This window comes from Salmo salar, chromosome 25, assembly GCF_965601325.2.
Source record: "Salmo salar chromosome 25, fSalSal1, whole genome shotgun sequence".
Lineage (NCBI taxonomy): Eukaryota > Metazoa > Chordata > Actinopteri > Salmoniformes > Salmonidae > Salmo > Salmo salar.
In genome coordinates, this window is record NC_138315.1 from 33371658 (window position 1) to 33390191 (window position 18534).

The window sequence follows — 18534 nt, forward strand, 5'->3', positions numbered from 1 at the left end:
AGGTTGTCATATCTTTAGATGATGTGTACTGTCTTTTTGGAACTAGCTGACCACATTTTAGAAGAATGATTATGATGCAGACTACAGAGTTGAATATTTCTAGAGTGATGGCAACAAGGAATCAATACTGATGAATAATGATTACAGACAAACCAAGAGCAGACATTACTATATTAACTTGGGAAGAGAGAAGGTTAGAGGAGAGAAAAATCAACAACTGTCCTTTCTTCTTACCTGGCCAATGACTCAGGGTGACTGCTGAAGCCTGGCTGGGCTCTCTCTCTCTCTCCAGGTCTCACCGTGTGACACAGACCTGGGGCGACAGCGGGCTTCCGTTAATGTGGGATAATGGGCCTCACGGTGCGTTGGCGAGACATCACAGCAGGTGACATTTACCTATGTGGACACCAGCTGAATAGAAAACGCTAGGGTGGCTTCAACGACACTGCAGGACAATTCTATTAGACACACTCCCGGGGATAAGTGGTAGCACATATTAAACGGTCTCCACTCAGTGCAATTGTCTCTGAAGTTGTTTAATGTGAGAGCCATGCAAATTACTGCTGCCCAGAAAGGCATCATGTTATGCTCCCTGACACCAAATTACCATGTGAATCATTTAAATTAGACAGAAAAGATAACATTGCTCTACTGTATATAGGACTAACCTTTTCCACCAGTCAATTCACTGGACCTTATTATTATTATGCTGGAAATTAATGAGAGAGATCAATATTGAGCCATATCCAAGAAAAAGTGTGATGTTGGGATCAAAGAGATTTTCCTGTACTTTTGTGTACTTTCTAGCCAGTAGTTCTAAAAAGTAGCGCTCATGAGCCAAAAGTGGTCTCTCTCACTCTGCTGTGTGTGCATCTTGCTAGCTGTCACTCAAATGGCGAGGGGCTGAAGCTCATTGCCTAAAACTCTAATTGCTAGGGTGCTGGGCCACGTGGGGGGAAAATGGCACCGCACAGCTTCCAGTAAACAGTCGCTTTCAAACTAGGGATTTCGTGGCTAATTGAGGTAAGAGTAATTCTGCTCACAGTTGATGTATGTATGAACTACGCATTGACACATTCAGCCCAATGCGAATGACAGATCTATAACTCACATTTCTATGTGAATTTTGTCAGGTCGCCCAAAAACATATTGCATCTTTAAAATAAAAGGTTAAAATCTAGGTTCTTTTGAACACTTCCTGTTGAACGCGGAACAAGGGAGAGCTCAGTTTGTTGTTTTGAAAGTGTATTGCAAAGTTTCTTAGTAGCTAGCTAACCTTTTAGTTTGGATCCCAGGACGCATTTGGCATAAGTTGCTAGGACTGAAACTCTCTGTCCAGTAATCCTAGCGACCAAGGCCGGATCTGAGAAGACATTTGGCATAGCAGTTAGCCTAGCTGTTAGCTAGCTGCATATCAAGCTACTGGGGTTTACTGAGGGCTTGAACGCAGCCCGCAACGTGGTTAGCCATTGTGGCAGGGACCGCGGATTGTCCTGGGTTTGTGGCTGTCTAGATCCCTGCTGTTTGTTGTGTTCAATCTTCCCTGTGACCTGCCCTGTGTGGAACTGCAAGGAGTAACCGTGTAACCTACGTTGCTAGCTACCATGACAAAGACCAAAGCCGGCAGGAGTACCGTTGAGGACATTGGTGTCTCTCTATCACAGGTAAAGGATCTTTTAAACAAATAAAAATTGTTCTACAAGCAGTTGTTACAACAACAAGAAAATAGCTTCAAGTGTTTTGTATAAATACTGGTCGATTCAACTAATGGACAACCTGACCAGAGGGGTTCAGGACCTGAAGAACAGTTTGCAGTTCTCCCAGGGTCAGCTCAATGAGGGGAAACAGGAGAATAGCAAGATGACAACAATCTGTAAGTCATTGAGAGAGGACATCAGTTGTGTGTGAATCCATGATAACAATGACGGATAAATCAGACTCGAGGGACAATCAAGGCGGAAGAACATGGTTGTGGACGGAATTGCAAAATCTCCACGAGACCTGGACAAAGGCTGAGGACAAAGTGAGGGAAATGATCTCTGAGAAATTGAATATGGAACACCGGAAGATTGAGGTGTTGTGTGCCCACAGGACTGGAAAACCCACCACCGGCCCAGGTGACAGGCTCAGGCCGATAGTGGTCAAGTTCCTGATGTTCAAGGACAAGGTAGCTGTTCTGGAAAGAGCCAAGAACTAGAGAGGGACGTATATCTTCCTCAACGAGGACTATCCTGAAGCTGTGCGCCAGAAGAGGAAAGAACTTATCCCAGCTATGAAACCTGCCAGAGCGCGTGGGGACATTGCTTACATTTGCTATGACAGGCTCATTGTCCACCCTCCCTCCCAGAAGCCTGGAAGGGATGAAAGAGCCAAGCCTATGGGTTCGTAGCTTCAACCCCGGAGAACACACTAATTGATTAATGGACTTCTGAATGTATATTTATTTCTCTTGGTTTGTTTGCTCTTTTCCATATTATGTATATCTCTGAAAAGCTACCCAGGAAAGGGCTGAAAGTAGCCCATATTAATATATGTAGCCTTAGAAATAAGGTTCCTGAAATAAATAACTTGGTAACATCAGATAACATTCATATATTAGCCATTTCTGAGACTCACTTAGATAATTTATATGATGATACAGCAGTAGCAATACAAGGATATAAAATCTATAGAAGAGACAGAAATGCTTATTGGGGAGGTGTTGCTGTATATATTCAGAGCCATATTCCTGTTACACCTAGAGAAGATCTTATGTCAAGTGTTATTGAAATGTTGTGGTTGCAGGTTCTCTTGGCACATCTAAAGCCTTTTCTTTTTGGGTGTTGCTACAGGCCACCAAATGCAGTCAGTATCTACATATTATGTGTGAAATGCTTGATAGTGTATGTGATGTAAACAGAGAGGTCTACTTCCTTGGGGACCTGATGTCACGTCCTGACCAGTTAAGGGTTATTTGTTGTTGGAGTTTGGTCAGGATGTGGCAGAGGGTATTTGTTTTATATGGTTTGGGGTGGTGGTGTAGGTAGTAGGTTGTTTTATTTATGTATTCCGGGGGTTTTGGGCACTGCTCTGTGTTTGTATTTCTAGGTTTAGTTAGTTAGTTGTGGGTATAGGTTCTAGGTTTGTTTTCTATGCAGAGTGAATTGGCATTGGACTCCCAATTGAAGGCAGGTGTGTTGAGTTGCCTTTGATTGGGAGTCCTATATTAGTAGGGTGTGTTTGTCTGTGTGTTTGTGGGTAATTGTTTGTGAGCACTGCGTTTATTGAGCCTGCTACATTGTCTAGTCGTGAGTATTGTTTTGTTTTTCCTGTGGATGCTTTTCGTTTTTTCCATTAAAAGAATGAGTATCCACATACCCGCTGCATTTTGGTCTTCCCTTCAACACGGCACCTTTTGTGACACCTGAATATTGACTGTTTTTCTATAAGCTGTCCGCTCAAGAGGAAGCTTCCCACTGTAACCAGTGGCTGTAATCTGGTTTAGGTTATTAATCAATCTAACAGGGTGTTTACAAACACTACAGGAACAAGATCATCTACATGTATCAATCACATTTTTACTAATACTGTATCCATACCCATTGGATGCAAATATCACAATAGTGTGGCTACATCCAGGGAAGCTAAGGTTCCAAAATCTGAGCCTAAAATGGTATATAAGAGATTATGCAAAATATTTTACTGTGACTCTTATGTGGATGATGTTAAAAATATTTGTTGGTCTGATGTGATTAGTAAGGAGCATCCAGACACTGCAGTTGATGAATTTATTAAATTGCTTCTTCCAATTATCGATAAACAGGCACCTGTTAAGAAACTGTTTTTTAGAATAGTTAAAACCTCTTACACCTAGATGTTCCGCTAGCGGAACGCCTCACCAATATCCAATGATAGAGCGTGGTACGAATTACAAACACCTCAAAAATGTAAAAACTAAAATTTTTCAAATATATGACTATTTTACACCATTTTAAAGACAAGACTCTCCTTTATCTAACCACATTGTCCGATTTCAAAAAGGCTTTACAACGAAAGCAAAACATTAGATTATGTCAGGAGAGTACCCAGCCAGAAATAATCACACACCCATTTTTCAAGCTAGCATATAATGTCACAAAAACCAAAACCACAGCTAAATGCAGCACTAACCTTTGATCTTCATCAGATGACACTCCTAGGACATTATGTTATACAATACATGCATGTTTTGTTCAATCAAGTCCATATTTATATCAAAAACCAGCTTTTCACATTAGCATGTTTTGTTCAGAACTAGCATACCCACCGAAAACTTCCGGTGAATTTACTAAATTACTCACGATAAACGTTCACAAAAAACATAATTATTTTAAGAATTATAGATACAGAACTCCTTTATGCAATCGCGGTGTCCGATTTTAAAATAGCTTTTCGGTGAAAGCACATTTTGCAATATTCTGAGTAGATAGCCCGGCCATCATGGCTAGCTATTTTGACACCCACCAAGTTTGGAACTCACCAAACACAGATTTACTATAAGAAAAATTTGATTACCTTTGATGTTCTTCGTCAAAATGCACTCCCAGGACTTCTACTTCAACACCCAATGTTGTGTTGGTTCCAAATAATCCATAGTTATATCCAAATAGCTGCGTTTTGTTCTTGCGTTCAAGACACTATCCGAAGGGTGATGCAATTTTTCTCGTAAAATAGCGATAATATTCCTACCAGGAGACGTTGTTTTCGTTCAAACACTGAAAATAGAAAATGGAGTCTTAACATGCACGCGTACACCCGTGTCATTGTTCTCAGAGCGACCACTTTCCAAAACCCTACTGTTTTTCTCCCAGGGACTGCAGAGTTATCATTCAACGTTCTGGTGCCTTCTGAGAGCCTATGGCAGCCTTAGAAAATGTCACGTTATAGCAGAGATCCTCTATTTTCGATAAAGAGGCTACAGAAGGCCAAGAAATGGTCAGACAGGGCACTTCCCATATAGAATCTTCTCAGGTTTTGGCCTGCCATATGAGTTCTGTTATACTCACAGACACCATTCAAACAGTTTTAGAAACTCTAGGGTGTTTTCTATCCAAATCAAATAATTATATGCATATTCTCGTTTCTGGGCAGGAGTAATAACCAGATTAATTTGGGTACATTTTTTATCCGGCCGTGAAAATACTGCCCCCTATCCTAAATAGGTTAAGGCTCCATGGATTGATGAGGAATTGAAAAACTGTATGGTTGAAAGAGATGGGGCAAAAGAAGTGGCTAATACATCTGGCTGCACATCTGACTGGCTGACTTACTGGAAATTGAGAAATGATGTGACTAATCTCAACAAAATAAGAAAAAAACTGTATTATGAAGCCAAGATCAATGATATAAAGAATGATAGAAAAAAAAACTTTGGAGTACTTTAAATGAAATTATGGGCAGAAAGACAAATTCAACTCCATCTTTCATCGAACCAGATGGCTTATTCATCACAAAACCATTGGATGTTGCCAATTATTTAAAGGATTACTTCATTGGCAAAGTGGGCAAACTAAGGCAGGACATGCAAACAACAAGCAGTGAGCCATCGTACTCATGCATAAAAAAACAACTAATGAAAGACAAGCATCGCAAGATAGAATTTTGTAAAGTGATTTTGGGAAAAATTATTGTTATCGCTCAATAATGACAAACCTCCTGGCATTGACAACTTAGATGGAAAGCTACTGAGGATGGTAGCTGACTCTATAGCCTCTCCTATCTGTCATATCTTTAATCTGAGCCTAGAGGAATGTCTTTGTCCTTAGGCCTGGAGGGAAGCCAAAATAATTCCGCTACCCAAGAGTGGTAAAGCGGCCTTTACTGGTTCTAACAGAAGACAGATCAGCTTGCTGCCAGCTCTTAGCAAACTGTTACAAAAAATTGTGTTTGACCAAATACAATGCTATTTCTCTTTAAACAAATTAACAACAGACTTTCAGCATGCTTGTAGAGAAGGGCACTCAACATGTACTGCACTGACACAAATGACTGATGATTGGTTGAAAGAAATTGAAAGTAAGAAGATTGTGGAAGCTGTACTGTCAGATTTCAGTGCAGCCTTTGATATTATTGACCATAATTGACCAACAATGTAGTTCTGGTTTTTCAACCTCGTGGATTCCTTAGCTATCTATCTAATAGAAAGAGGGTTTTCTTTAATGGAAGCTTTTCTAATGTCAAACATGTAAAGTGTGGTGTACCGCAGGGTAGCTCTCTAGGCCCTCTACTCTTTTCTATTTTTACCAATTGCCGGCCACTGGCATTAAACAAAGCATGTGTGTCCAAGTATGCTGATGATTCAACCAGATACGCATTAGCAACCACAACTAATGAAGTCACTGAAACCCTTAAAAAAGAGTTGCAGTCTGTTTTGGAATGGGTGGTCAGTAATAAACGTGTCTTGAACATCTCTAAAACCATGAGCATTGTATTTGGTACAAATCATTTCTTAAGGTCTAGACCTCAGCTGAATCTGGTAATGAATGGTGTGGCTGTTGAACAAGTTGAGGAAACTATATTACTTGGCGTTGCCTTAGATTGTAACCTGTCATGGTCAAAACATATAGATTAAATGGTTGTAAAGATGGAGAGAGGTCTGTCCATAATAAAGAGATGCTCTGCTTTTTTTTGACACCACATTCCAAAAAGCGAGTCCTGGAGGCTCTAGTTTTGTCTTATCTTGATTCTTGTCCAGTCTTGTGGTTGAGTGCTGAAAGAAAAGACCTCGTTAAGCTGCAGCTGGCCCAGAACAGAGCAGCACGTCTTGCTCTTCATCGTAATCAGAGGGCTTATAGAAATATTATGCATGCCAGTCTCTTTTGGCTTGAGGAGAGACTGACTGCATCACTTCTTCTTTTTATAAAAAACATTAAATCTGTTGAAAATCCCAAATTGTTTGCATAGTCAACTTACACACAGCTCTGACACACACACACTTACCCCACCAGACATGACACCAAGGGGCCTTTTCACAATCCCCAAATCCAGAACAAATTAAAGAAAGTGTACAATAACTCCGTTCCATCTCATATTGCTCAAATGAACAGTAAAGTTGGTTTCAAAAAACAGATAAAGCAACACCTCACGGCACAACGCCTATCCCCTACTTGACCTAGGTTGTTTGTGTGTATGTATTGGTATTGATATGTAGCTGCTGCTTTTGCAACAGTTAATGGGGATCCTAATAAAATACCAAAGCAAGACATTTAACCCCCCCTTTATACTTCAAGGGGTCTTAAAATTCAAAAGCAAATAGCTAAATGGTCCTTGGTATGACCTTCTTAAAACAATTCCATATTGCTTAGTAGAACCCCCCTCCCTCGGCTTAAACAGGATTTATGGGTTAAAAAAATACTTACTAGTCGCCAAAGTGATGTAGTGTATGTCGCAGAATATTGCATACAACTGCAGGTGATAGTGCTTCACATAAGGATTATGCAGTGATCCATAATGTTAATACTCTACAAATAATACCACTTTACATCACTGTTCATTATTGGTCTAAAAGGCAGTCTTATAGAAACATCCAATCAAGTTTAATCGTGACAACTTATAAAAATACAATTATTATCAGCATAAAAAGTAAAAATAGACAGCATCTTAATTGTCTCAGATAGAGAAAACACGACTTTCAATCATTCATTAGGCTTCAAGACGTTCTGGGACATAGAAACAAGAAATTACAGGGTTTCCATAGCAACTGCACAGAAATGGAAAGGCCAGCATGTGGGGATTGATTTAATTTGGAAACTGGTGGATCCTTTTGTTCACAGAATACATTTTTGGTCTTTCTTCTCTTTAACAACTTGGGAGATTAATATGTTATTAACAAACAAACTGTTTTACGTTATTCTTGGGATTAAAACAGCTTTATATGGATGACCACAGCAAAGCTTTTATCATTATCATCCAATTAAAACTAATGTTTACCTATTATACTGCCTGGAACTGCAAAACAGCCCGCCAAGTCTAAACTAACTAACTAACTAACTAACTAACTAACTAACTAACTAACTAACTAACTAACTAACTAACTAACTAACTAACTAACTAACTAACTAACTAACTAACTAACTAACTAACTAACTAACTAACTAACTAACTAACTAACTAACAAACAAAACCACCCAATGGGCTCCCGAGTGGCGCAGCGGTCTAAGGCACTTCATCTCAGTGCTAGAGATGGCACTACAGACACTCTGGTTCGAATCCAGGCTATATAACAACTGGCTGTGATTGGGAGTCCCGTAGAGCGGTGCACAATTTGCCCAGCATCGTCTGTGTTTGGCTGGTGTAGCATGTCATTGTAAATAATAATTTGTTCCAAACTGACTTGCCTAGTTAAATAAAGGTAAAAATAAACACATGTCAATTTAATTTGCACCTTTTAGAGGTTGGACACAGACTTCATGCGCTACTAGATGTGAACTTATGTGGGGTCCTACTGATGTTAGTGTGTGAGGATGGTCTGGTCATATTGACCTCAGCTCCTTTGTCATGGCTCAAGGTAGCTAGTCTATAATCAATGAGACTGGACTGTTTTGATCCCCCTTGAGTCCTGCCAAGACTGGTTTCCCTGCTGTCTTGGGAATAGTTTCAAAGCACAATCATTATATCATTCTAAATCTCTAGTCCAAAGTGCATAAATAAATATCCCTTTATAATCTCTGAGTTTTACTGCTCAGAGATATGGTTACTAACGAAAGCTGATAAACACTGTTTATGCTCCTGATGGGACAATTATAGGAATTAGACGGAGCAACCCCACACTTTCTGACTGTATCTGGAAAGTTCCACTATTCAGAAGCCCAATAAGTTAAATCAGAAACTAAAAATAATGTGGTTAAAAAGAAGAAGCCTTTCGTGAAATATTACTCCCACTTGACTCTTTCCCCTCTTCCTAGCTCTGACTTTGCTGATAGCTACTCTATTGAGGAAACATGTACTTACTGTGATATGTGGTTGTCCCACCTAGCTATCTTAAGATGAATGCAGTTACTATAAGTCGCTCTGGATACGAGCGTCTGCTAAATAACTTAAATGTAAGTGGTAGAATGTGATAAGGACAGAACGCAGGGAAATCGCTAAGTTGAAGAAATATCAGAATGCATGATTGATATTTGATATTTGATAGAGTCCTCCACTTGCGATTTACGTCTGAGGACTACTTTAAAAGGAGCTGTGATGGTTCCATTCAAACACATTACTGGGAATAGCTTTTAAGCTAACAAAAAAAATTCTGCATAGGAAATGTTGAATTTGGAATACTGCAAGTCTGCCACTTGGAATTGTGGTCAATAAACACAGGGTGAGACATTATTTCCATCGACTACGAGTTGATGCATAGCCAAAATAAATCTTCTTTGTAGAAAAGCTAGGTAGAGTTGCGCCTACTTCTCTTATTTGATAAATAAGCCTATGTATTTTCACATACATTTAACTGAAAAGCCATTGTTTCCCCTCAGATTTTTTTCAGCAGCGGTGGCAAGGGTAAAGTGCATACCATTATCCCAGAAACCCTAGACCCACTCCAATTTGCATATCACCCCAACAGATTGTTGGGTTCTGAGAATATGAAACATACTTATTCATGTTACTGAGGGAGTGCTGAAGTTTAGAGGGTCTACACCAGAAGTGCGTTGTTATAGGAGGAAGGTATTTAGTGTGTGCAATTAAGCTTGGAATGTGTTGGGTGCAGGGAAGCGATTACATGTGGCAGGCATTGATAAGGGGAGAGAGCCATGGATTAGTGATGGAGGGGGTTGAGGTCAGGTCATCTTAAGGGAGAAATAAAAGTTTATGGCCCGTATCACTAGTGTCCTGCCTAGCAGTAAAGAACGATGTTTGTACAGAATTGTAGGAGGAGACTCAGCCTTGAGGAACGGTTATATCAATATCAGTGCTTGTATGAAAATGTTTTTGTCTAATGCAGCCTTATTGATTCTCTGGGAAGAATAAAGAGTTTTTTACTCTGAGAATTAGAACCTAACAAATTCCGCAGATGATGCAATCTCTATTGCACTCCACACTGCCCTTTCCCACCTGGACAAAAGGAACACCTATGTGAGAATGCTATTCATTGACTACAGCTCAGCGTTCAACACCATAGTGCCCTCAAAGCTCATCAATAAGCTAAGGACCCTGGGACTAAACACCTCCCTCTGCAACTGGATCCTGGACTTCATGACGGGCCATGCCCAGGTGGTAAGGGTAGGTAACAACACATCGGTCATACTGATCCTCAGCACAGGGGCCCCTCAGGGATGCGTGCTCAGTCACCTCCTGTACTCTCTGTTCACTCATGACTGCATGGCCAGGCACGACTCCAACACCATCATTAAGTTTGCCGATGACACAACAATGGTAGGCCTGATCACCGACAATGATGAGACAGCCTATAGGGAGGAGGTCAGAGACCTGGCCATGTGGTGCCAGGACAACAACCTCTCCCTCAACGTGATCAAGGTCCCGTGTGGCTCAGTTGGTAGAGCATGGTGTTTGCAACGCCAAGGTTGTGGGTTCGATTCCCACGGGGGACCAGTATGGAGAAAAAATTTTATGAAATGTATGCATTCACTACTGTAACTCGCTCTGAATAAGAGTGTCTGCTAAATGACTAAAATGTAAATCAAGACAAAGGAGATGATTGTGGACTACAGGAAAAATAGCACTGAGCATGCCCCATTCTCATCGATGGGGCTGCAGTGGAGAAGTTTGAGAGCTTCAAGTTCCTTTGTGTCCACATCACCAACAAACTAACATGGTCCAAGACAGTGGTGAAGAGGGCATGACCAAACCTATTCCCCCTCAGGAGACAGAAAATATTTGGTATGGGTTCTCAGATCCTCAAAAGTCTCTACAGTTGCACCATTGAGAGCATCCTAACTGGTTGCTTCACTGCCTGGTATGGCAAAATTGTCAAAGACTCCAGCCAACCTAGTCATAGAATGTTCTCTCTGCTACCGCACGGCAAGTGGTACCGGAGTGCCAAGTCTAGGTCTATGAGGCTTCTAAACAGCTTCTACCCCCAAGCCATAAGACTCCTGAACACCTAATCAAATGCCTACCCAGTCTCTTTGCATTGCCCCCCTCCCCCCTTTTACACCGCTGCTACTCTCTGTTGTTATCATAGTCACTTTAATAACTCTGCCTAAATGTACATATTATCTCAATTAACCTGTGCCCCCGCACATTGACCCTGTACTGGTACCCCCCAGTATATAGTCTCGCTATTGTTATTTTACTGTTGCTTTTATCTGTATTTTTAAAACTACATTGTTGATTAGGGGCTCGTAAGTAAGCATTTCACTGTAACATTTTACTGCATTTCACCTGTTGTATTCGGCGCATGTGACAAAAATTTTTTGATTTGATAGAGAGCATTGCTACTAATGTTAGCGCAATGACATGCTAGATTTTCCCACAGACTTCCAGACATTGATCCAACGACTATCCATTTATAAGCGCATCTCGGCAGAAATGTATATACAAAAAATACAGTTGAAGTCAAAAGTTTACATACACTTAGGTTGGAGTCATTAAAACTCGTTTTTCAACCACTCCACAAATTTCTTGTTAACAAACTATGGTTTTGGCAAGTCGGTTAGGACATCTACTTTGTGCAGGACACAAGTAATTTTTCCAACAATTGTTTACAGACAGATTATTTCACTTATAACTCACTGTATCACAATTCCAGTGGGTCAGAAGACTCCAGCCACCCTAGTCATAGTATACACTAAGTTGACTGTGCCTTTAAACAGCTTGGAAAAGTCCAGAAAATTATGTCATGGCTTTGGAAGGTTCTTGTTAGGATAATTGACACCATTTGAGTCAATTGGAGGAGTACCTGTGGATGTATTTCAAAGCATACCTTCAATCTCAGTGCCTCTTTGCTTGACATCATGGGAAAATAAAACAAAATCAGTCCTCAGAAAAGAAATTGTAGACCTCCACAAGTCTGGTTCATCCTTGGGAGCAATTTCCAAATGCCTGAAGGTACCACGTTCATCTGTACAAACAATAGTACGCAAGTATAAACACCATGGGACCACGCAGCCGTCATACCGCTCAGGAAGGAGACGCGTTCTGTCTCCTAGAGATGAACGTACTTTGGTGCGAAAAGTGCAAATCAATTCCAGAACAACAGCAAAGGACCTTGTGAAGATGCTGGAAGAAACAGGTACAAAAGTATCTATATCCACAGTAAAACGAGTCTTATATCGACATAACCTGAAAGGCCGCTCAGCAAGGAAGAAGCCACTGATCCAAAACCGCCATAAAAAAAGCCTGGCTACGGATTGCAACTGCACATGGAGAAATGTCCTTTGGTCTGATGAAACAAAAATAGAACTGTTTGGCCATAATGACCATCGTTATGTTTGGAGGAAAAAGGGGGAGGCTTGCAAGCCGAAGAACACCATCCCAACCGTGAAGCACGGGGGTGGCAGCATCATGTTGTGGGGGTGCTTTGCGGCAGGAGAAACTGGTGCACTTCACAAAATAGATGGCATCATGAGGGAGGAAAATTATGTGGATATATTGAAGCAACATCTCAAGACATCAGTCAGGAAGTTAAAGCTTGGTCGCAAATGGGTCTTCCAAATGGACAATGACCCCAAGCATACTTCCAAAGTTTTGGCAAAATGACAACAAAGATTTGTGGTCAGAACTAAAAAAGCGTGTGCGAGCAAGGAGGCCTACAAACCAGACTCAGTTACACCAGCTCTGTCAGGAGGAAGGGGCCAAAATTCACCCAACTTATTGTGGGAAGCTTGTGGAAGGCTACCCAAAACGTTTAACACAAGTTAAACAATGTAAAGGCAATGCAACCAAATACTAATTGAGTGTATGTAAAATTCGGACCCACTGGGAATGTGATGAAAGAAATAAAAGCTGAAATAAATCATTCTCTCTACTATTATTCTGACATTTCACATTCTTAAAATAAAGTGGTGATCCTAACTGACCAAAGACAGGGACTTTTTACAAGAATTAAATGTCAGGAATTGTGAAAAACTGAGTTTAAATGTATTTGGCTAAGTTGTATGTAAACTTCCAGCTTTGGCTAAGGTGTATGTAAACTTCCAGTATATATATTTGGCAGCAGTTGCAACAATTTAGCAGCGGTGGGACACTGCTGCTAAATCAATATAGGGGAAACGCTGCATAGTCCTGCAGTGAGAGTAACCTGTAACCTTAGTCAATACATTTCCTTGCAAAAGTATTCATCCCCCTTGGCGTTTTTCCTATTTTGTTGCTTTACAACCTGTAATTGAAATGTATTTTCATTTGGATTTCATGTAATGGACATACACAAAATAGTCCAAATTGGTGAAGTGAAATGAAAAAAATTACTAGTTTCAAAAAATAAATAAAAATGTAAAACGGAAAAGTGGTGCGTGCATATGTATTCACCCCCCTTGCTATGAAGCCCCTAAATAAGTTCTGGTGCAACCAATTACCTTCAGAAGTCTCATAATTTGTTATATAAAGTCCACCTGTGTACAATCTAAGTGTCACATGATCTCAGTATATATACACCTGTTCTGAAAGGCCCCAGAGTCTGCAACACCACTAAGCAAGGGGCACCACCAAGTGAGCGGCACCATGAAAAGTTGTGGAAAAGTACAGATGAGGATTGGGTTATAAAAAAATATCTGAAACTTTGAACATCCCACGGATCACCATTAAATCCGTTATTAAAAAATTGAAAGAATATGGCACTACAACAAACCTGCCAAGAGAGGGCCGCCCACCAAAACTCTCGGACAAGGCAAGGAGGGCATTAATCAGAGAGGCAACAAAGAGATCAAAGATAACCCTGAAGGAGCTGCAAAGCTCCACAGCAGAGATTGGATTATCTGTCCATTGGACCACTTTAGGCCATACACTCCACAGAGCTGGGCTTTACGGAAGAGTGGTCAGAAAAAAGCCATTGCTGAAAGAAAAAATAAGCAAACACGTTTGCTGTTCGCAAAAAGGCATGTGGGAGACTCCCCAAACATATGGAAGAAGGTACACTGGTCAGATGAGACTAAAAAGTAGCTTTTTGGTCATCAAAGAAAACGCTATGTCTGGCGCAAACCCAACACCTTTCATCACCCCGAGGACACCATCCCCACAGTGAAGCATGGTGGTGGCAGCATCATGCTGTGGGAATGTTTTTCATCGGCAGGGACTGGGAAACTGGTAAGAATTGAAGGAATGATCAACGGCGCTAAATACAGGGAAATTATTGAGGGAAAAATGTTTCAGTCTTCCAGAGATTTGAGACTGGTTCACCTTCCAGCAGGACAATGACCCTCAGCATACTGCTAAAGCAACACTCGAGTGGTTTAAGAGGAAACATTTAAATGTCTTGGGATGGCCTAGTCAAAGCCCAGACCTCAATCCAATTGAGAATCTGTGATATGACTTAAATGTTGCTGTACACCAGCGGAACCCATCCAACTTGAAGGAGCTGGAGCAGTTTTGCTCCAGCTCCTTAAAAAAAATCCCAGTGGCTAGATGTGCCAAGCTTATAGAGACATACCCCAAGAGACTTGCCGCTGTAATTGCTGCAAAAGGTGTCTTTACAAAGTATTGACTTTGGGGGAGTGAATAGTTATGCACGCTCAAGTTTTCTGTTTGTTTGTCTTATTTCGTGTTCGTTTCACAATAAAATATATTTTGTATCTTCAAAGTGGTAGGCATGTTGTGTAAATCAAATGATACAACCCCCACAAAAATCTATTTAAATTCCAGGATGTAAGGCAACAATATAGGAAAAATACCAAGGGGGGTGAATACTTTCGCAAGCCACTGTAGCTATAGCAAGCAGATCAGGGGCAGAGCGATCAAGGTTGACATGGAAGACCTCCTGTCACTCAGCATCAACATAAACAATGACTCCACTCCTCTCCACCAACATCACTCATCATTGTTAGTGTCAACATTACCGCAATGATGCCTTTGGAAACAGTCAATCAAGTATCTGGGGCTTGTTTGTCCCTTAAAGACATGCTCCGGAACTTTGGCGACTAAAGAATTTTTTTTACTTCCCGCTTTGGGCTGGATGTGTCAATGTGTAGTTCATACATGCATAATCTAAGGACAGAATTACAGTCTTGCCTCAATTAGCTGTGAAATCCCTAGTTTGAATGTAAGTTTTTTTTTGGAAGCTGTGCTGTGCCATTTTTCCCTACATGTTCCCCCATGTGGGCCAGCACCCTAGTAAGTTGAGTTCAACCAATGAGCTTCAGCCCCTCGCCATATGACTGACAGCTAGCAAAATGCACCCACAGCAGAGCGAGAGCAATGATGTGGTACACGTGATGTATTACACAATTTCAGGGACCACTTTTGGACGCTACTTTTAGAACTACTGGCTAAAAAGTATACAAAAGTACAGAAGAATCCCTTTAATAGACTATTAAATTATTAACGTAACAGTAACATAAAGATTCCAATAAATTGTACAAGATGGAAACTAGGCTACAGTGTACATGACTATGTCTTGTCAACAGATTTAAAACTGAAATGACTGGTCAATTGCCTTCATGTCTTAATAACAACCTACATAAACTATTTTGGCTCTGGAGAAGAAAGATGCAATCCTGCAAGCTTCATGTCTGGTCCTCTTCTGCAATGGTGCCTGATGACATCCTCTGTCAGAAACCACATTCTTCATTGTGATGGAAGCACTTCTGCAGATGGAAGGCAGCAGGAGCCCTGCAGTCATCCTTCTCAAACTTAATGAAAGTTAGCATGCAATAATGGGATGACAAAACAAATCCCTATACATTCTCCTCAGCCTGCCAGGCAGTGAGGTTTGAAGAGGGCTCCAGGCAGAAAACCATCCCCAGCTGACACCATAACAAATCGAGCAGGTGCCTTAGTGCAGGCTCTGTATACCTGTCCACAGAGGTAAACCTGAAACCTCTGTCTCTGTGTCTGTGTGTGTGTGTGTGTGTGTGTGTGTGTGTATATATATATATGAGAGAGAGAGAAAAAGAGAGGCCAGAGGTGAAGGCGCTAAACTACACTGCGTGCACAATTATTAAGCAAATTGTATTCGTCAGGATTAATTTTATTGTTGAACAAACACAATGCTCTCAGTCAATCCAAAATGTTATTGAACCTCAAACCTGAATGTTTAACAAAGGAAAAGTGAGTTTTGTCTTTCTCAGGGAAATATATAAGTGTGCACAATTATTAGGCAACTATTAGTGTGCAGAATTATTAGGCAACTAAATTACAAAAATAATTTCTCTCAACTCACTTGTTTATTCTAAATTTTTAGAGTAAGTATAACAGATAAGTAACACAAAATGACAATTATATAACATTTTTGACCTTTCAAAAATATTCTGTGACCAATATAGCCACCCTTATTTTCAATAACTGCCATGAGCCTTCCATCCATGGAGTCTGTCCGTTTCTTGATCTGTTCACGATCAATTTTCGCTGAAGCAGCAACCACAGCCTCCCAAATGCTGTTCAAAAAGGTGTATTGTCTTCCATCACTGTGAATCTCACGTTTGAGAAGGGCCCACAAGTTCTCAATAGGATTTAAGTCAGGTGAGGAAGGGGGCCAGATCATTATTCAGGTATCTTTGAGGCCCTTGCTGGCTAGCCAAGCAGTGGAGTACTTGGATGCATGTGATGGAGCATTGTCCTGCATAAAGATCATGGCCTTCTAGAATGCTGAGGACTTCTTCCTGTACCACTGTTTGACGAAATAATCTTCCAGAAACTGGCAGTAGGTTTGGGAGTTGAGTTTCAGTCCATCTTCAACCCGAAAAGGTCCAACTACCTCATCCTCAATGATAGCAGCCCATACCAGTACCCCTCCTTCACCTTGCTGGCACCTGACTCAAAGTGGTGGTGCCCTGTGTCCATTACTGATCCAGCCACGGGCCCATCCATTTGGTCCATCAAGAGTCACTTTCATTTCATCTGTCCATAAAACCTTTGAAAAATCTGTCTTCAGGTATTTCTTTGCCCAATCTTGACGCTTCAACTTGTGAATCTTATTCAGTGGTGGTCTTGTTTCAGTCTTCTTGACCTTGGCCATGTCTCTGAGCACTTGACACCTTGTACTTCTGAACACTCCAGGTAGGTTGCAGTTCTGGAATACGGTGGCACTGGAGGATAATGGGTTCCTGGTAGTTTGACGTTTAATTCTTCTCAAGTCTTTTGCAGTTAATTTGCGCCTTTTCTTTCCCATGCGTTTTTTGCGCCCCAGTTGACTATTCGCAACAAAACGTTTTAATGTCCGGTGGTCACACCTCAATAGTTTAGCTATTTAAAGAGTGCCGCATCTGTCTGAAAGGCATTTTACATTTTTTGGCTTTTCAGTGTCAGTTAAATTTCTTTTTTGACCCATTTTACCTGAGGTAATGAGGCTGAATAATAATTATGCACACCTTGATATAAGGTGTTATTCACTTTCGCCACACCCTCCCTCATTACACAAATACATATCACCTGAAAATGATTAAATCCAATAATCATTGAAGTTTATATGGTTTGGAGTTCGAAAATGTGAATAGAAACAATGATGAGATCAGAATACTCACTTGCCTAATAATTGTGCACGCAGTGTAGAGTGGAAGTGAGAGTAAAATAGTGTGAGTGTTGTGAAAATGACAGAGAGGAGCAAAACGCAATGGCAGGTATCACCATATGACTCAATTCTCAGAAAACAGGTTTAAAGCTGAATCATTTTTATTTAAGTATTTTGTAAATAACAGACACCTTTAGTCAGAACGAACTGATCTAACAGCTTGGGATGATGACTCATAAGAGGGCTGATGTTGATTCCCTTGGAGGAAGGACACAATAGTAACTGTACTACATGTGGCCATTACGAGACAGCATCCAAGATGGATTTATTTTATAGCATGTTACAGAGAACATAACTGAACATGAAGGGCAGACTTGCTACTAAAAGGTTTTGCAGCCAAATCCAGCTACCAACCCGGGAGGGAGATTTAGACCTTCCAGTTACCTCCTTTATGCCATCCAGTTACCTCCTAACATTTCATTCTGAACACACACAGCGTTTCCCACTTCAGAACAGAGTAAGAAGCCGGCCTCTCCCAGTGTGCAATGCACAGCACCACACATTAAAGAGTGTTTCACAGGCTGCCGGTCTGAGGGGAGAAGAGTGGGAGAGAGGAGTAGCGATCACACAGAGATGAGGTGTGAAGAGCAGGAGGTGGTCCAAGGGAGACACGCATTCACACACACTATTGGTAGACAGGTTTACAGTAACAGATATGTAAACCTACCAACTACAGTAGCATACCCAGTGAACCATATCGATCTCTGGTTTGAAACTTCTCATTACCAATGCATTGGGTGGCACTCAGTTCAAAATGAGATAAGAGCAGCATCATCTGGACTGAAACTCAACATTTCATTGACTAATGGACTCTTACAGAATATTAGAAAAGCAAACGAACGTAACCATACAATCCATTGGTACTCATGAAAGCATATAAATAAAAGGAACTACTATACATGTCAATA

The 18534-nt window shown here is 40.8% G+C and overlaps 1 non-coding gene across 1 annotated transcript; it reads left to right on the plus strand.

The window, feature by feature from the left end:
* The first annotated feature begins 10481 nt into the window (after positions 1-10481).
* On the plus strand, positions 10482-10557 carry trnaa-ugc (transfer RNA alanine (anticodon UGC)). Its single transcript has one exon. It is a non-coding gene; the product is annotated as a tRNA-Ala (tRNA).
* The last annotated feature ends 7977 nt before the right edge of the window (positions 10558-18534 follow it).